Source organism: Epinephelus lanceolatus, chromosome 13 (assembly GCF_041903045.1).
Source record: "Epinephelus lanceolatus isolate andai-2023 chromosome 13, ASM4190304v1, whole genome shotgun sequence".
Classification (NCBI taxonomy): Eukaryota; Metazoa; Chordata; class Actinopteri; order Perciformes; family Serranidae; genus Epinephelus; species Epinephelus lanceolatus.
The window spans coordinates 44,527,821-44,549,139 of record NC_135746.1 but is presented as its reverse complement, the minus strand read 5'-3'; the positions used below and the strand labels follow the sequence as shown (position 1 = coordinate 44,549,139).

The window sequence follows — 21,319 nt, the reverse complement described above, 5'->3', positions numbered from 1 at the left end:
GGTGTAGGTATTCACTTTTAACACCATTTTAAACTGTAGCAGTCACGTGGCAGCTTATTGCTTCATCTCAGCAAGCTTTTCATCAATTTGCTTTTCAATCTCTTGAAGAGATTCCTTCTTTTCATTGGCTGTGCGACGCAAACTGTTAGATTTTGTGATGAAAGTCAGTTTCCCAGTGGATTCAGCTTTGTCAGCGTACTCATCAGCCGACTTCTCCAGTGCACCAATGTCGTTCTCTACTCTGGCCCTCTTCTTTTTAAGTTCATCCAGCTCATCTGCAAGAGCCTTTCTTTTTTGCACACTCCTTTCCTTCTCATTGACCTTCTTCTGTTCATCCAGGTAGCTGTGGTACCTTTGTCTTGCTCCAGAAACTGAGATCAAAAGCTCTTTGGTGAGTTGCACATTAGTTACACCACCAACAGATCTGATATGGCCAATGATGAGTCTCTGAGCAACCAGAGAGGCCTCCTTCTGATTCTCCACAATCAACTCCTTGTTGATTGAGAACCCTCTCTCAACACTGGCCTGTCCATGAGAGAGAACTAGCAGCATCTTCACCACATGCCATACCTTGGAGAAAGCTTTGCTGGTTCCCATTGTCTCATGTAGTTGAGTGTCCACTCTGTCTGTCCTGGGGTCAAACACCCTGAAGCTGGCTTGAAGGGCTGCAAAATCACAAAACTGTCCGAATTCTCGAAGGATGTCATCACACACCGACTCCTCAACATGGTTAGCCTCAACAAGGTGGTGCAGCATCCTTTTCATTTGAGCCAGGCACACTTCTTTGGAGTCAGCCATGCGTCTTGGGTCAAGGCACTGCATACTTCTCACTAGCTGGTGGTTCACAGGAGCCTTACTCTGTAGCTTCTCCAGTGTTGTGATCAGGAATGTCTTGCATTCCATCTTTAGCTCCAGTGCCTGTCTCTCTGATATCTTGTTGATGGATTACAGTTGGTTAAGACAGGTTTCAGCTGAGAATCCCAGGTTGATTTTGGTGGCATCCTTGTGTAAACTGCTGTCCTGGAGAGGGATATGCAGAAGCTTCAGGACTGAGGTGGCATCCTTCAGAGGTTTTTCTTTGCAGAATCGCCCCATAAGTCCTGTGAATTACATAAATTTAAATTAGTGTAAAAATTCAAATTCAATTGCCAATATACCCTATGTACACCAAGAGAGGGAAATAATATTTAGTCTATCTATATCAAATTACATTTGGTACCAACAACATTTAAACTCACAAGACTGAAACAGTTAACAGAATGGATTAATCAATAAACTTCTGTGCATGTAACTGTGTGAAATAATTTGATATGTGCCACTTACAACTTTATAGTTCTGTTTGTCTTTGTTCCATATAATTAAAAGAAAAGTTAGGTTTCTGACTGCTGGATAAAAATTAAGTTATTTCCAGATGACTGTTTGGGTACAGATAATGAGTGATGAACATTTACCATAATTGTATACTTTTTAAACCTTATTTCCTGGCATTTAATGGTCTAAATCAGTTGCACTGAGTAATCAAATAATTGTTATTTGCAGACCTTCTCACTTTAATCATGAAAAGTTAATACAGTAACACATTTACTAGGTTGTCCATTGAGATGCAGACTCTTTTTCTAGAGAGACCTTGTCCATGAAATGGCAGTGCCAGCAGTAATGTTACATGACACATTATAATATACGTACAAAATTAGATATAAATAATCACATTAAAATATAGCAGAATCAAGGCAATGATCAAGGCCTGGATTAAAATCCACACCCCAAACAGAGAACTCAATTCAGAGTAAGTCTCTAGGTGTCACTGTTGTTCACTTATTCGTTCAGAGTGGGGATTTAAAATGTTTATAGAATGAATAGAAACACAACGCTTATATGGCAAATTCAATAACCATTAGCCTCAACAAAATAAATCCAAAGATGCCCATAATCATCTGTAGTATTGCTTGTCCACTTGAAGTAGTTTGTGAAAATACCACACAGGTCAAACAAAATATTAGGCCCATGGCTACATATTTTCAGACAAACAGAGGGCAGAAACAGAGCATACACATATAATATGAAAATCCCTACCTTTCATCAGTTGAAACATATCCTCACTGAGGAAGGGGAGCAGACTCCGTCTGATAGAGCGTGAGAAAGGGGGTGATCTCTCTCGCGATGCTGTTGAAGATCATCATTTTTGGGATGAAGAGAGGATCCTTGGAACTGTTCTTCACAACCTCAAAAGACTTAACCTTGGGATCCGGAAGATCACCCTTAAGCACTCTCTCTACGTAGGTTGTCACGTAGGGCCAAAGCTTCAGAGCTCGGTCAGACACACTGACACACGGTGTCTGCAGAACTCGAGCATCACGGTGCTGCATCCAGTGGCAGTGACGAAGTCCTGATGACGAGCAGGACAATCATGGAAAAGCCAGTATAGGCTCGAGAGTGTGTGCTCAATGTCCCAGCTAGTAGCTTTGCATCCCTCTCTAAAGGCATTGTGCATGATATGCAAACCGCAAGAACCAATGTTGAGAAGCGATCTGTCCACCTGCTTTTGCATCTCTTTCTGTAGAAGTCCAAACGCTTTCCAGTTCACGTGTGGCCCGTCCATAGACAGCTGGATGAGGTTATTAACTTCTGTCTCGGACAGCGCGTTGCTAATCTTTTCGACGATATCAACTGCAGTGGAATGTCCCAAAAATTCCGAGCCAACATATTTAGTCTTTACTTCTGCTCCATCCCACAGCCTCACGTGTAAATCCATGTGTTTGGACTGCAAATGGTGGGTTAGGCTTTCGTCAAACAGCACTACATATGCCGTTTGCTGACAGTAAGAGTCTTTTAAAGTGCGGAGCAAGCCCAAAAGTACAGACATAGGCACACTTGTTCTCACCACAGGTAAATTTCACTGCAATCTGGCTGTCCGGGAACATGGCGGTGAAAAGACGGCTCGTGTCCTCGGATGACTTGAATGAGTACTGTGAATTCATAATTTTTAGTGCCCACAGGATCTCCGCTTTGAGGACTTAATTTTTTCCAGAAACGTCCAAAGTTGTCTGCTTTGTTGCTGTGGAAACTGTAGTAGTGTTGCTGGATGTCCTCACAGCATCAGCATTCATAAACTCACCTATGGGTATTGCGCTGCTAGCAGCTGCGGCAACAGTCTTGTGCTTTTTTCCCTTCAAGTGGCTAACGAGCGCTGCCTCGCCCATATTCGAATGTCAAATGTTTTACAGCACAGTTTGCATTTAGCACGTCTTGGGTCAGTGTCTTTTGCCAGCCATAATTGGTATTTATCCTTAAAAAGCCATTATTGAAGCTGCACTTCCCTGGCATTTTGTCTGCATCGTCCGTTTGCTAGCAGAAGCAACTCCAGGCCATAGATACATATACATAGCCTAGATGCCGCACCCTGGCTTGTGGGATGCGTCAATACCGCCGCCATCTTTCCTAGGTGCTCTGACCGGTTCAGACCCATGTCAGACTTGGCAAAAATGCCACATTTTTGCTCTGCATTTGGGGGTACGAACGAAAGAAGTGTTAAAACCAAGCAGAAGGGAATAACATTCCACAGGTAAGAAGTTCTTTTACAATATTTTACTGTTACGAATATGTTTAATGAGATATATATCTCAAAAAGTGATCCTTCTTTTAAGCTAATCAAGTAAAGTAACTGTCCTGATCTGGTCCTAATGCCAAATTAAGCTAACGCTATGTCACACAACTTAAAGAAAAAAGGTTAACATTTATATAATATTACTTATAAAATTATGATGCTTTGTCAAACAGTTATGTCGGTGTATGTGTTATTCCAAATTGTCAATCTGTTTCATGGCACCAACGTGACATAACGCAGTATAACGTTAGTAGTTAACTTGTGGCCTGAATTGTAACTACAAATTATGTGGAACTGCGTTTTTCTGACACACTTATTTTGTGTGTAGTTTCCCAGAAAACACAGATAGGAGACGGGCATGGGTAGCAGCAGTGAGGAGAAAGGACTTTGTCCCGAGTGACTCCTCAGTCATCTGCAGCTGTCACTTCAGACCTGAGGACTTTGACAGGACTGGGCAGACTCCTAAAAATAATACTAGCTACTGTACACTGTCTTTTTTGTAAATATGACCTAATAATGTAAACAGTTCTGTGTCCAGGCTCCCATGAGCACTGTGGTGTTATACATATGAGATTAAAGCAAAATTTTGTGTAAACATGCAGCTCTAAGTCATTTATTTTCACTTGTACAAAACCAACATTTGTTAATCAGAATCTGCACTGCAGCTCGGCACAACCCTGCTGATACACTATTTTTTGCACATTGTGTGAAATGTGAATAAACATTTATAGTCAAAATTAATAATTAAATGACATCATGGTGGGCATTGTACATTTAGTAAGAAAAAAGAATATTTATTACATGGGGAAAGTTTAGTTTAAATGTGTTGTAGAACTGTTACTTTATCTACATAAGATCAAATATTTTGGTATGAAAAGCTGCATTTTTTATTTAACCAAGTATCCTGTATCATAACTACATGTCTGACAATTGTAACAAACCAAACCGCATGAAAATCGGTTGAGAATTCAGCGAGTAATGATGATTTTAATCATAAAATATAGCCGCGAGCGGCAATCTGCGGGTTCTAACCTGTTCCGCCCCAAACCAGCCACCGTGACCCTCACCACCCACCGTGACCCTCATCTGCCGTAGTGCAAGACGTTCCCCACTCTGTCCCTGAAAGCTCCAAGCAATACATACTCTTTCCAAGTCACACATTTCTTGAAATCGGGTTTTCAGCTAGCCTACATGCTAATAACATTTGTGGTATACTTTCACATAGAGACTCCATTTGAACATCAAAACATGAATTGAAATTTTACCTATTGATGCATATTTCAAAGTTTCAATAGGTATTTTAATGTTTACCTTAAGTATACCTCAAAGCCACTTCTCTGTTTTCCCACTATCCTCTTGCTCCACCCTTCTTCACATATTTCAACAAGTCACAGTCTGCCAGCATCTCCCTGTTCTCTACCAATCCGTCATTAGCTGTCAAATTTCTCTCTCTGCTGTCATCCAGCTGTCATTTCAGCAAAACTCCCAGCCCACCTCCACCCCTGCACCACCTCCATCAAGATACAGACTGTCTTAATCTGGATCTTCAACCCAGAAGTTCCCTCATCCGGTGACCTCAAGATTCCCTACCTTCCCCAGTGTCTAGGCCGGGGGGTGGGGGTAACTTCTTCAGCTGCAAGTTTCTCATCCACAGATCAGTTTACTCAGCTGGTCTCCTCCCCATGGTCTAAGTGGCAAATTATCAAACCATTCTAAATATATTCACGTGACCTCAAAAGTCACATAACTATAGCAACATGTGCACATGCAGGCTTTTTTATTCAAACATGACATAATAGCTTCATTTGCATGAAGTGGTATTATGTGGTAGTGAGGGTCCGTGTACCTTTTGATAGTTTGATATTTTGTTTTCAAAATAAAACGGATTTACGGAAATACGGCCGTTTTCCCGTTATTCCGTTTTGAGACACAAAACGAAATAACGGAAGTGCTTCCGTTTTCCCGTTTTCTCTTTCAAAACCAAATTACGGAAAAACCAAATTGAAACGAGACCCAGATGCATTAGCTAGGTACAAATAGGATAGGCCCAGTACTCTATGTCATTGTTTTCTCTCTGCTCAATTCCTACAACATTGCTTTTTGTGTTTATCTTTCTTAACCCCACCTGAACAACCACTAGTCTATAAAAATGTTATGTAATGTTTTATGTTTCCAAATCAAATGAAATCAAAATGATAGTAGGCCTATTTACCATATTGTTCAACCAGGTGAAGTTCCAAAAACATAGGCTAATCTGTGGCATTTTACTAAATCTAAAATAGGCCTACATGTGCCGCCCTCTTCAAGGGTAAAAAATGTCCTGACATCATGTTTGTTTCACTTATGTTGTAGGATGGGAAGTCATCAAATATTAGCAAAACTCACAGAGTGAGAGAGACCTGCAATGTCTGTTTGTCAGTCTGTCAGACTGTCCTGGCCATAATAGTATTAAACTTAAAATCTGCACCATATCATTAATGATTAACAAGACTGAGTAACTACATTGGAGTTGGAACCCAGGATCAAGTGTGTGAACATACAAGGAGTTATACATGTAAGCAGAAAGGAGAGTGGAGAGAAACATGATGTAAAGAGAAAGCTTGGGTAAATGACATGCAGTAATCATTTCGTCCATCGCTGCTTACTTGGGTGACATGCATAAAATTTGTCTACTTCTCATGAGAATTGTGTCATATAACACACACGGCCTGCGTCTAGGACGCAATGCAGCGGATAAGGCACGGCGACTTGTTGTTGACAAACTCCTTGAGGAAACTGACGTTCTTTGTCTACAAGAAACTTTTCTTGCTAAACAGGACCTGGACAAGCTTAACTCTGTTCATAGTAACTTCCATGGGGTGGGGGAGTCAACCACAGATTTGAGCTTGGGGTTGGTTCAAGGCAGAATACCTGGAGGTGTGGCCATTATGTGGCATAAAAAATATGACCCTCTGATCAGTGTGATTAGATTGAGAGTAGACTGGTGTGTTGCAATAAAAGTTTCTTATAATGGTAATGTTCTTATCATTTTGAATGTTTACACACCTTATGAATGTTGCAGTAACGAGGACGAATATCTTCAAAAGCTTGCTTTTATTGGCTCTTTTATTGAGGAAAATGAATGTACCCGTATTTATGTAATGGGTGATTTGAATGCAGATATCTCTGATAGGAAGTCTGTGTTTGGCCGATACCTAGTTGAATTTTGTCATGATAATAAGCTCTTGTTAACAAGTAAGATCCATTTGCCAACAGATAGCTATACATATGTCAGTGAGGCTTGGAATACAACATCCTGGCTAGATCATTGTGGAAGCACAGCTGATGCCCATGAATGTGTGGATAAAGTTGAGATTTTGTATGGGTTTGCAACAATGGACCACATGCCTGTCTCCATTATGCTCAATGTAGAAAACCTACCTACAATGACCACGGATGATAATCAGGTTAATCATGGTGGGAAAATTGAGTGGGCTAAACTCTCAGAGAACGACCTGCTACATTATCATGACTTGACTGAGAAGACCATAGGTAACACTGAAATTCCATGTGATGCTATAATGTGTGATAATTTCAACTGTGGTATGCCAAATCACAAAGAAGAGCTACAGTGCCCTCCAAAAGTATTGGAACAGTCAGTCCAATTTGTTTACTTTTGTTGTAGACTGAAAACATTTGGGTTTGACATCAAAAGATGAATATGAGACAAGAGATCAACATTTCAGCTTTTATTTCCAGGTATTTACATCTGGATCTGATACACAACTTAGAAGATAGCATTATTTGTAATGGAACACAAAATTTTTAGGTGACCAAAAGTATTGGAACATATAAACTTAAAATAGATTAAAGTGAATGAGATTTAATATTTAGTTGCAAATCCTTTGCTTTCAATAACTGCATCAAGCCTGTGACCCACTGACATCACCAAACTTTTGCATTCTTCTTTTGTGATGCTTTTCTAGGCTTTCACCACAGCCTCTTTCAGTTGTTGTTTGTTTTGGGGGGTTACTCCCTTCAGTCTCCTCTTCAGCAGGTAAAATGCATGCTCTATTGGGTTTAAGTCTGGAGACTGACTTGGCCAGTCTAAAACCTTCCACTTCTTGCACCTGATGAACTCCTTTGTTGTTTTGGCAGTGTGTTTTGGGTCGTTATCTTGCTGCATGATGAAGGATCTCCCAATCAGTTTGGTTGGATCTTTCTTTAAATTAGCAGACAAAATGTTTCTGTAGACTTCTGAGTTCATTTTGCTGCTGCCATCATGTGTTACATCATCAATGAAGATGAAAGAGTCCGTCCCAGAAGAAGCCATGCAAGCCCAAGCCATGACATTACCTCCACCGTGTTTCACAGATGAGCTTGTATGTTTGGGATCATGAGCAGATCCTTTCTTTCTCCAAACTTTCGCCTTACCATCACTTTGGAAAAAGTTAATCTTTTTCTCATCAGTCCATAAAACTTTTTCCCAGAATTTTTGAGGCTCATCTCTGTACCTTTTGGCAAATTCCAGCCTCCTCTTCCTATTCTTCTTGCTAATGAGTGGTTTGCATCTTCTGGTGTAGCCTCTGTACTTTTGTTCATGAAGTCTTCTGCGAACAGTAGATTGTGATACCTTCACTCCTGCCCTCTGGAGGTTGTTGGTGATGTCACTAACAGTTGTTTTAGGGTCTTTCTTTACAGCTCTCACAATGTTTCTGTCATCAACTGCTGATGTTTTCCTTGGTGTACCTGTTCGACGTCTGTTGCTTAGTACACCAGTGGTTTTTTTCTTCTTCAGGACATTCCAAATGGTTGTACTGACTATGGCCAATGTTTGTGCAATGGCTCTGATTGATTGTCCATCTTCTCTCAGATTCACAATTGCTTCTTTTTCACCCATAGACAGCTCTCTGGTTTTCATGTTGGTTCCACCTCTAAATGCAGTCTGCACAGGCAAAACCTATCGTACCCAATCTGAAACTGAGCTCAGACATTCAGTGCTATTTATTGTTTGAATAATCAATGTAATTGGGAGACACCTGGGCAACAAAACACACCTGTCAGTCACATGTTCCAATACTTTTGCTGTCATGAAAAATGGGTGGGTTCAAACAAAAGGTGCTATCTTCTAAGTTGTGTATCAGATCCAGATGTAAATACCTGGAAATAAAAGCTGAAACATTGATCTCTTGTCCCATATTCATCTTTTGATGTCAAACCCAAATATTTTCAGTCTACAACAAAAATAAAGGAATTGGCCTCACTGTTCCAATACTTTTGGAGGGCACTGTATGTGTAATATATGACAGAATTGTGCAGGGTCTGAATGAGGCTAGTAAACCACTCATTCAGAGAAAAGCAAAGAAGTACAGCTTCAGGCCAGGCTGGAATGAGTATGTGGATGAACTCCACCAGCAAGCCAGAGAAGCTTTTAAAAATTGGGTTATCGCTGGTAAATCAAGGCATGGACCTGAGACTGAAATTAAAAAGAAAGCTGTTGCTAGGTTCAAATATGCAATTGGGAAATTGGCTTTAAACAAATCCTGTGGCCTTCATCTGATCTCTGCAGAGCATTTGAAATTTTCATGAATGAAATTTTCATTTTCAAGAATGAATGAATGAGTGAATGAATGAACTAGAAAATTTCACATGAAATTTTGAGTGTGCCTGATGCTCGCTGCCAACTAGTATCCCCATACCAATACGCTAATTATTAATAGCAGTAAATGTATCACTGTGTGTCTGTGTGTGTGTGCATGCCTGAATGTGTGTATGTTCACGTGCTGTCGCCGCGTTTGTGTATGTGTGAGTCTGTTTGTCTGTCTGTGTATATGTCCACTTACAGATAGAAAAAACAGCTTAACTTAACAGCTAAAAAAGACTGCAGTCTAAAATGTCCAAGATGGACACAGAAAGACAGAGACAGACAGACCCAGACAGGCAGACTGACACATATGTAATTACCTCTGTATGATGAGGCTTTAACTGCAAAGAAGTCAGGTTGCTGAAATATTCAAATTTGACTGTGCTGTGACACACAGACGATTGGCCGAACGGCTGGAGTTGATTCAGCCAATCACCAGTTGGCAATGGCACAGTCAAATTTAAATACACCAAGAAAAGGCAGAAACTGAGCCAAAAGTTCCTCTCAAACTCCAACTGTTTAATGAAAAACCGTAAGTGCTACAGCTACAAAAAGCACACCGTGAGCGAGAGGACAGGATGCGGATCACAAAGGTGTAAATTTCATTTCTGTGGTGTGAAAAATGAGGCCAGAGCCATGATGGACATAAGTGGAATGGTCTGCTTTCTTCCAGAAATTTGGGCTCTCACTTAACATGGAATTCAAATAAACACAAGAAGTTTGTGCTCTAATAGAAAAAAAAAAAAAAAAAAAAAAAAAGGGATCAGCACTCAGTGAATAATCCTCCTAAGCCCTACGATAAGCTATTATGGCAAGGCTTAACTATACAGACCCGTGAGCAGTGATAACTAACATGTCTTTGGGGTCATCGGGTGGGAACCTCCTTTCACCGGTGTTTCGTCTAGTTAGTCCCACGACACCTCCAGGAGGCTAGACAGTGATCTCTGGCGTCCCAGAGACACTCCTCTAATGCCAGGTCTCACTGCTCCCCACACTAACCGAACAACCTCCTTTACCTTACCTATACTACCACAGAGGAGGTAGACCCAGGGAAGGAAGCCTTGTTAGGCTATCACACTCCCCCGCCGGGTTAGGCTGTACAGTCTACCTCCCCAGGACGAGCCCTCACAACAATGACACCTCCAGGAGGCTGGACAGTGATCTCAGCCCAAACAGCACTGCCAACTTCAACCAAGCCCAGGCTCCGTTTATGCGAGCTCCAGGCAGAAGCAATGCTGATACTACCTTTACTAGCACATTCACCATACTCTATTTCACACGCTACATAGCATAACTACAATGTAAGCTAAAGTTAAAGGAGATAAATGAACTCACAGGATCAGCAAACACACTCACTTTGCAGCATGGTCTCAAACAAAATGGATTCAAATAGGCCACTCCCACACTTAAATAACCTTCCTCTTCCTGGATTTCCTTCTTACTTACACATGGCTTTCTCAGCCCAAACAGCACTGCCATCTTCAACCAAACCCAGGCTCCATACATGCAAGCTCCAGGCAGAAGCAATGCTGATACTAGCTTTCCTGTCACATTCACCATACTCTATTTCACACACTACATAGCATAACTACAATATAAGCTAAAGTTAAAGGAGCTAACTGGACTTACAGGATCAGCAAGCACACTCACCTTGCTGCATGGCCTCAAACAAAATGGATTCCAATAGGCCACTCCCACACTTAAATGCTTCCTCTTCCTGGATTTCTCCTGACAGGAAGTGGATCTCTCCACCTGATCTCAAGGAGTTATGTGCCCTGCTTAGTAGTTCCCCCTGCTGGCCCCCAGCTGACATTATTTCTTCTGTAATAGATAAACTGGCTGCATTTAATTGCTTCATCTGACATTTCTCTCACTGTCTTCCTCAAATTCTGTCCCCGCACTCCGAGTTCCCCCAGGATTGAGACAGTTGATCTTGCTATGAATCCCCTACACCCCACTTCCACTGGACAAATCCTAGTCTTCCATCCTCGCTGCTCAGCTTCTGCTCCTAAGTCTGCATATCTAAGCTTTTTTCTTTCATAGGCTTCTTCCACTGAGTCTTCCCAAGGAACTGTCAGCTCAATGAAATAAACTATCTGTTGACTCACTGACCACAACACTAAGTCAGGCCTCTGCCTGGTACAGACTATTTCCTGAGGAACAACAAGCTTTCCCCCTAAATCTACTTGCATTTCCCAATCACAAGCACCTTCTAGGCGGCCACACCCTTGCCTCCTCACTAACTTATCCCTTCTGTATTTCTCTCCCTCACGGACAAACTGAATTACTAAGCCCCTATCCTTAACACCTTCTGAATTCACCTGTCTTCGTTTCCCTTCGATGCCTGCAGCTAAACATTTCAACACCTGATTATGTCGCCATGTATATCGGCCTTGTGACAAGCTAACTTTACAGCCTGACAAAATATGCTTTAAAGTTGCGGTACGTGAACACAATGGGCATGATGGGTCCTCATTTACCCACAGTTTTAGGTTCTGGGGGGTTGGTAAGACATCGTATGTAGCCCCTACCAGGAATCTAATACGATTCTCCTCCATACTCCATAGGTCCCTCCAACTAAGCTTCCTCTTCTCTACACTTTCCCAATTCAACCACTGTCCCTGTTTAGCCTGGGCCACTACCTTTGCACCCCTTACTATCTCTTCCTGTCTGCGTATCTGTTCTACGACCAGCTTTCTTTTATCTTTGAGGCCTGCTGTATTCCATACCGGTTTACCTGAGCCAAGCCCCAGGCCTCCCCGGCCAAACTGAACATTACCTACAATCTCTGCATGTCTAAGAGCTGCCTCTGCCTCCTGAACTGCCGATCTTGGGTTCCACTTCCTCCCCTTGGTTGGATTTGGAACCACACTCCTAACTACCACGTCCTTACTCCCAGATAACAAGAGCTCTGTCCTGACCTTGGTACATTTAAATTCCTCTGCTAAACTAGATACTGGCAGCTGAAGTATCCCTTTTCCATACAATGCAACACTACTTAGGCACCTAGGAGCGCCCAACCACTTCCTAATGTAGGAGCTAACCGACCTTTCCATTCTCTCCACAACAGATATTGGAATTTCATAAACTGACAATGGCCACATTAACCTAGGATATAGCCCAAATTGCAAACACCACAACTTCAACTTTCCTGGAAGTTCTGATTTATCTATTCTATCCAATCCTTCAGCCACATCTTTTCTAAATTTCACCACCTGTTCCTTATCATTCAACTCTACATTGTACCACCTACCTAAGCTCTTTACTGACTTTTCCCTAATTGTTGGGATGTCCTCATCATCTATGACAAACTTCCTATCACTTAACTTCCCTCTACATATCGAGATGCTTCTAGATTTACTAGGCTTGATTTTCATGCTGGCCCACTTGAGGTTCTTATTTACCTTCTCTAGTAGCCTCTTTGTACATGGCATTGTTGTGGTCACCAGTGTCATGTCATCCATGTAAGCCCTAACTGGTGGAAGATGCAACCCATTCTGCCGTCTCTCCCCACCTACCACCCACTTAGAAGCCCTGATGATTACTTCCATTGCCATAGTAAATGCTAATGGAGAAATTGTACACCCTGCCATGATGCCTATTTCTAGCCTCTGCCAACCTGTTGTGAAACCTGCTGTACTTAGACACAACCTAATATCCTGAAAATATGCTTTCACTAAGTTAACAACTACCTGTGGCACTCTGAAGTAGTCAAACGCACTCCAAATGAGGCTGTGCGGTACTGAACCAAACGCATTTGCAAGATCTAAAAATATTACATGTAGGTCCCTTTTGTTAATCTTCGCTGCCTGAATCTGGTGCCAGATCATGCTAGTATGCTCTAAACACCCTGAAAAACCTGGTATTCCTGCCTTCTGCACCATGGTATCTATTAAGCTATTCCTTTCTAAGTAGCTAGCTAGTCTCTGCGCTACTACACTAAAGAAAATCTTCCCCTCCACATTCAAGAGAGAAATCATCCGGAACTGGCTAAGGTCCACAGACTCCTTCTCCTTAGGAATGAGGACACCCCCTGCCCTACGCCATGCTCTTGGTATAATTTGTTTTTCCCAAACTATTCTTAGCTGTTTCCACAAAAATTTAAGGGTATCAGGCGCACTTTTATAAACCCGGTAGGGGACTCCATTAGGCCCTGGGGCCGAAGAAGCCTTTGCACGCCTGACCACCTCCTGAACTTCCTTCCACCTAGGTGGCCTGACATCCATCTCATGCTCTATCCCTCCTAATGGAGGGATATCAGGTGGGAAACCTACTATCCTATTCTTCTCCAAATCTGAATACGTGTTTCTCAAATATTCTTCAACCTCTAACCTTTCTGCTTTAAGCTGCCCTCCCTTTTCCTGGCTGAACAATCCTTTAACAAACTTAAAAGGGTCCCTGAAAAAACTTGTCCTAGCATATTCCTTCTTCCTCCTCTTTTTCCTGAGATGCTCCGCCCTTCTAAGAACTGCTAGCCTGCTTCTCAACTCCTCTTGCAACACCTTAATTCCCTCCCTTTCTTCTTCTGTAGCCTTTTTCCACTGCTTTCTTAACTGTCTCCTTTCCTTGACTAACTTCTCTATTTCTCTCTGCCGCCTAGACTTACCTGACTGTACCCTCTCACTCCTCTTTCTCTCATGCACCCCAAACCTCTCTACACCATATGAATACATTATATCTCCCATCTTTTCTAACCTTTGTATTGCATTTCCTCTAAGCCTACTCAAGATTACTGACAAGTCTCTATTAACTATCTCCCATTCTTTACTGTCATTTGCTCTAGGCCATCTAACTCTAACCTTTTGCTCCATAGTTCTTTCTCTGGCTAGCATACTGGCCTCAGTGTCACCTGCATCCTCTCTTACTACCCCCTCCTCCTCAGTGGCAGCGTTACTGATATCCTGCGAACTGTGGTTTTCTACCTGCCGCTGGACTTCATCCGACTGACTCGACTGACTTCTTAGGAAGTACTGATCAATGCGGCTACTCTGCCCTTTCTTTGACACACACTTCTTCTTTCCCTGATGAGTTCTGAGGCCTTTCACTGATGTTACTTTCTGCCAGCCGCAAGGACAAACCTGAAGCATCTTGTTCTCAACTATGCTACTTTTGCCCTCTACAGATGCGCTCACCTTGCCCTGAGTGCTGCTAATTCTAGCACTGGTGGATAGGTCCGTGCCCCTATCCTTGACTGAGTCACCAGTCCAAGTCATAGTCGTGTCCTTTCCAATGTCTGTTACCGTGTAATCCACCTGTGAGTCATCTTCCACCCCTGCTCTCGCTGACTCTTGGGGTATTTTCCCTATGTTGGCTGTAGCTAATTTTGGTTGTAATAAGGCTGCTAGGCCTCACCACTGCTACCATGGGTTGCTAACCCATGCCAGCACCGCTGGGGTCTTTTCCCTCCTGTCAGCTGTCTTTCCAAGCGGTCACATGGTCTTTCCCTTGTTGTCAGCTGCCCTATTCACAGCAGTCACTAGCTGGGCTAGTTCTGAATTCAAATAAACACAAGAAGTTTGTGCTCTAAAAAAAAAAAAAAAAAAAAAAAAAGGGATCAGCACTCAGTGAATAATCCTCCTAAGCCCTACGATAAGCTATTATGGCAAGGCTTAACTATACAGACCCGTGAGCAGTGATAACTAACATGTCTTTGGGGTCATCGGGTGGGAACCTCCTTTCACCGGTGTTTCGTCTAGTTAGTCCCACGACACCTCCAGGAGGCTAGACAGTGATCTCTGGCGTCCCAGAGACACTCCCCTAATGCCAGGTCTCACTGCTCCCCACACTAACCGAACAACCTCCTTTACCTTACCTATACTACCACAGAGGAGGTAGACCCAGGGAAGGAAGCCTTGTTAGGCTATCACACTCCCCCGCCGGGTTAGGCTGTACAGTCTACCTCCCCAGGACGAGCCCTCACAACAATGACACCTCCAGGAGGCTGGACAGTGATCTCAGCCCAAACAGCACTGCCAACTTCAACCAAGCCCAGGCTCCGTTTATGCGAGCTCCAGGCAGAAGCAATGCTGATACTACCTTTACTAGCACATTCACCATACTCTATTTCACACGCTACATAGCATAACTACAATGTAAGCTAAAGTTAAAGGAGATAAATGAACTCACAGGATCAGCAAACACACTCACTTTGCAGCATGGTCTCAAACAAAATGGATTCAAATAGGCCACTCCCACACTTAAATAACCTTCCTCTTCCTGGATTTCCTTCTTACTTACACATGGCTTTCTCAGCCCAAACAGCACTGCCATCTTCAACCAAACCCAGGCTCCATACATGCGAGCTCCAGGCAGAAGCAATGCTGATACTAGCTTTCCTGTCACATTCACCATACTCTATTTCACACACTACATAGCATAACTACAATATAAGCTAAAGTTAAAGGAGCTAACTGGACTTACAGGATCAGCAAGCACACTCACCTTGCTGCATGGCCTCAAACAAAATGGATTCCAATAGGCCACTCCCACACTTAAATGCTTCCTCTTCCTGGATTTCTCCTGACAGGAAGTGGATCTCTCCACCTGATCTCAAGGAGTTATGTGCCCTGCTTAGTAGTTCCCCCTGCTGGCCCCCAGCTGACATTATTTCTTCTGTAATAGATAAACTGGCTGCATTTAATTGCTTCATCTGACATTTCTCTCACTGTCTTCCTCAAATTCTGTCCCCGCACTCCGAGTTCCCCCAGGATTGAGACAGTTGATCTTGCTATGAATCCCCTACACCCCACTTCCACTGGACAAATCCTAGTCTTCCATCCTCGCTGCTCAGCTTCTGCTCCTAAGTCTGCATATCTAAGCTTTTTTCTTTCATAGGCTTCTTCCACTGAGTCTTCCCAAGGAACTGTCAGCTCAATGAAATAAACTATCGGTTGACTCACTGACCACAACACTAAGTCAGGCCTCTGCCTGGTACAGACTATTTCCTGAGGAACAACAAGCTTTCCCCCTAAATCTACTTGCATTTCCCAATCACAAGCACCTTCTAGGCGGCCACACCCTTGCCTCCTCACTAACTTATCCCTTCTGTATTTCTCTCCCTCACGGACAAACTGAATTACTAAGCCCCTATCCTTAACACCTTCTGAATTCACCTGTCTTCGTTTCCCTTCGATGCCTGCAGCTAAACATTTCAACACCTGATTATGTCGCCATGTATATCGGCCTTGTGACAAGCTAACTTTACAGCCTGACAAAATATGCTTTAAAGTTGCGGTACGTGAACACAATGGGCATGATGGGTCCTCATTTACCCACAGTTTTAGGTTCTGGGGGGTTGGTAACACATCGTATGTAGCCCCTACCAGGAATCTAATACGATTCTCCTCCATACTCCACAGGTCCCTCCAACTAAGCTTCCTCTTCTCTACACTTTCCCAATTCAACCACTGTCCCTGTTTAGCCTGGGCCACTACCTTTGCACCCCTTACTATCTCTTCCTGTCTGCGTATCTGTTCTACGACCAGCTTTCTTTTATCTTTGAGGCCTGATGTATTCCATACTGGTTTACCTGAGCCAAGCCCCAGGCCTCCCCGGCCAAACTGAACATTACCTACAATCTCTGCATGTCTAAGAGCTGCCTCTGCCTCCTGAACTGCCGATCTTGGGTTCCACTTCCTCCCCTTGGTTGGATTTGGAACCACACTCCTAACTACCACGTCCTTACTCCCAGATAACAAGAGCTCTGTCCTGACCTTGGTACATTTAAATTCCTCTGTTAAACTAGATACTGGCAGCTGAAGTATCCCTTTTCCATACAATGCAACACTACTTAGGCACCTAGGAGCGCCCAACCACTTCCTAATGTAGGAGCTAACCGACCTTTCCATTCTCTCCACAACAGATATTGGAATTTCATAAACTGACAATGGCCACATTAACCTAGGATATAGCCCAAATTGCAAACACCACAACTTCAACTTTCCTGGAAGTTCTGATTTATCTATTCTATCCAATCCTTCAGCCACATCTTTTCTAAATTTCACCACCTGTTCCTTATCATTCAACTCTACATTGTACCACCTACCTAAGCTCTTTACTGACTTTTCCCTAATTGTTGGGATGTCCTCATCATCTATGACAAACTTCCTATCACTTAACTTCCCTCTACATATCGAGATGCTTCTAGATTTACTAGGCTTGATTTTCATGCTGGCCCACTTGAGGTTCTTATTTACCTTCTCTAGTAACCTCTTTGTACATGGCATTGTTGTGGTCACCAGTGTCATGTCATCCATGTAAGCCCTAACTGGTGGAAGATGCAACCCATTCTGCCGTCTCTCCCCACCTACCACCCACTTAGAAGCCCTGATGATTACTTCCATTGCCATAGTAAATGCTAATGGAGAAATTGTACACCCTGCCATGATGCCTATTTCTAGCCTCTGCCAACCTGTTGTGAAACCTGCTGTACTTAGACACAACCTAATATCCTGAAAGTGAATGGGGCAGTTGGTTGGACTTGTTGTCCTTTTAGACCACCTGCAGCCAAAACCCTAAATCCATTTTCTTCAGCGGTTGCACCTCTGCGACCGGAACGGCTTTTCCTACAATTTGGTGTACAATTTGTGTATGTAGACTGAACGATGTGGCCGCACCAGCGAGTTTAAGAGAAAATTTCTTGATGATTTCAGAGGTGCTGTGCACTCTAGCGATGACATCACCCACTCTAACTCTCAACATTCCACGCAATACACACCCATTATAAATTCTGAGAAGGGCTGAAAATTTCATGATTTTTAAACAGCTGGTGTAGAAAAACTAAAAGAGATATGGAAAATATGAATCAGTCACTGAAAGTCGATGGCAATGTCAACATTTCAGAGTTGGAATGGAGTTTCTACGTGAATGTATGAGTTCGTGAAGTGTGGGTGAAGATGAGTGAGTTTGAAGGATTTTCTCATTGACTTCCATTATAACCAAGTTTCAGAAAATGCTGAATATTTTGGAAAGTTTGAATGGGATTGAAAAGTTGAATCATATGTAAAAAGTCAAGGAATTGCTGAATATTTTCCAGTTTGAATGGAGTTTCTAGCTGAAAGTATGAATCCGTAGTTACCGTTTGAAATTTTGTGATTTTTGAAGATTCCGTAATTCATTTTCAATGGAGAAAACGGTGGCGCCCCCTATGTGCCAATCTCAAAATCTTTTTTTGGTTGTGTTCTTGGTCCCCTTCTGATGATATTTACCCAGTTTTGTGACGATCGGAAAAACGGTTAACATTTTACAGCCGATATTCGCTAAGCCCCGCCCTTTCCAAGGACACTTTGCTTGACGGCAGCCGTGTTTTTCATCCGATCTCGCTCATTTATAATAGAAATGAGTGTCTTGGTCCTCCGATGCCTCATACCAAGTTTGGTGTTGATAGCACAAATATTTCAAAAGCTTATTCATTTTACTGTTTTTAACATTATTAAAATTAGCAAAAATTCTGTAAGGGTGGCATTCAGGGTGCAAGAGGCTTTTTTGTAGAGGACTATCAGGAGGATGTGTGTGTAAAATTTCAAGTCAATAGCACTTGTGGTGTGGCGGGCAGAGCCTTTCAAGCTTTACACTCTATGTTATAGCGCCCCCATAAGGCCGATTGGGACCAAATTTTTTGAGCAGTATTTGGATGTCATTTATAGTCCATGTACCACGTTTCATGTCCCTAGGTCCTTCCAGCTGGTCATAAATTAATAAAACGCAAATTATGACGGTTAATGACGAATAGGCCACGCCCACTTTCACCTATCAACATGGCACTCAAGATATGAGTTAATAGCCACCCCTAGAGCATGCATACCAAATTTGGTGAAATTCCATCCAATGGTCTTTGAGATACAGATGTGTGGCATTTATAGCGCCCCCTATAGGCTGAGCTCAAAATGCTTTGGTAGGCAGCTTCCAAGTCTCATTGTGGACCTACCCACCAAGTTTGGTGATGATAGGTCAAAGGGTGTGGGAGTTATGGCCAATCAATTCTAAGCTCCGCCCACAGCGAAGATTCATTGGTACGTGGCGGCCATGTTTTTTGACCAATCTGGCTCATTTGTAATAGAAATGTGTCTTGTCATCCCCCAAAGCCGTGTACCAAATTTGGTGTTGATGGAGTCAAAATTGTAAAAGTTTATGTCACTTTACTGTTTTTCAAATTATGCAAATTAGCAAAAAATCTAGTCAGGCGGAGCTTAGTGGTCCCAGAGGCTTTTTTGTAGAGCACATTGAGCTGGACCTGTGTGTCAAATTTCAAGTCAATCAGACTTATGGTGTGAGGGGCGTGGCCTCCCAAAAAAGTCATTTTTAAGCCTTAATTACAGCGCCACCATGTGGCCGAATGGGCTCATGTTTTAATAAAAGTTGATGCACATCATTTCCAATCATTGGGCCAAGTTTCTGGTTTCTGGCTTATTCCAGCTCACGGGAATTTGAGCTCAAGCGGCAGACAACAAAAAATAATAATAAATATAGCCGCGAGCGGCAATCTGCGGGTTCTAACCTGTTCCGCCCCAAACCAGCCACCGTGACCCTCACCACCCACCGTGACCCTCATCTGCCGTAGTGCAAGACGTTCCCCACTCTGTCCCTGAAAGCTCCAAGCAATACATACTCTTTCCAAGTCACACATTTCTTGAAATCGGGTTTTCAGCTAGCCTACATGCTAATAACATTTGTGGTATACTTTCACATAGAGACTCCATTTGAACATCAAAACATAAATTGAAATTTTACCTATTGATGCGTATTTCAAAGTTTCAATAGGTATTTTAATGTTTACCTTAAGTATACCTCAAAGCCACTTCTCTGTTTTCCCACTATCCTCTTGCTCCACCCTTCTTCACATATTTCAACAAGTCACAGTCTGCCAGCCTCTCCCTATACTCTACCAATCCGTCATTAGCTGTCAAATTTCTCTCTCTGCTGTCATCCAGCTGTCATTTCAGCAAAACTCCCAGCCCACCTCCACCCCTGCACCACCTCCATCAAGATACAGACTGTCTTAATCTGGATCTTCAACCCAGAAGTTCCCTCATCCGGTGACCTCAAGATTCCCTACCTTCCCCAGTGTCTAGGCCGGGGGGTGGGGGTAACTTCTTCATCTGCAAGTTTCTCATCCACAGATCAGTTTACTCAGCTGGTCTCCTCCCCATGGTCTAAGTGGCAAATTATCAAACCATTCTAAATATATTCACGTGACCTCAAAAGTCACATAACTATAGCAACATGTGCACATGCAGGCTTTTTTATTCAAACATGACATAATAGCTTCATTTGCATGAAGTGGTATTATGTGGTAGTGAGGGTCCGTGTACCTTTTGATAGTTTGATATTTTGTTTTCAAAACTGGAATGAATATGTGGATGAACTCCACCAGTAAGCCAGAGAAGCTTTTAAAAATTGGGTTATCGCTGGTAAATCAAGGCATGGACCTGAGAGTGAAATTAAAAAGAAAGCTGTTGCTAGGTTAAAATATGCAGTACATTATATTAAGAGGAATGAACTGACTCTGAGAGCAAATGCATTGGCTAGGAAGATGCAACAAAATGATGTTAATGATTTTTGGAATGAAGTCAAGATTATGAATCATAGTAAAATACCTTTGTCCTCCAGTATGGAGGGGGTAAGTGGCAGCGTAAATATTATGGAATTATGGAGAAGACATTACATGGAGCTTTTTAACTGTGTTAAAAGTGATGTTTTTACTGTTGGCGATGTATCTCATGATAATGTGGTCATAAGGCCTGATGATATAAGTTACACAATTGGGAAATTGGCTTTAAACAAATCCTGTGGCCTTCATCTGATCTCTGCAGAGCATTTGAAATTTTCATGAATGAAATTTTCATTTTCAAGAATGAATGAATGAATGAGTAAATGAATGAACTAGAAAATTTCACATGAAATTTTGAGTGTGCCTGATGCTCGCTGCCAACTAGTATCCCCATAGCAATATGCTAATTATTAATAGCAGTAAATGTATCACTGTGTGTCTGTGTGTGTGTGTGTGAATGCCTGAATGTGTGTATGTTCATGTGCTGTCACGCGTTTGTGTATGTGTGAGTCTGTTTGTCTGTCTGTGTGTATGTCCACTTACA

The 21,319-nt window shown here is 42.5% G+C and overlaps 1 pseudogene; it reads left to right on the top strand.

Moving 5' to 3' along the window:
• Positions 1–21,319, top strand: part of LOC144466495 (uncharacterized) — a 92,517-nt pseudogene that overhangs the window by 39,394 nt on the left and 31,804 nt on the right.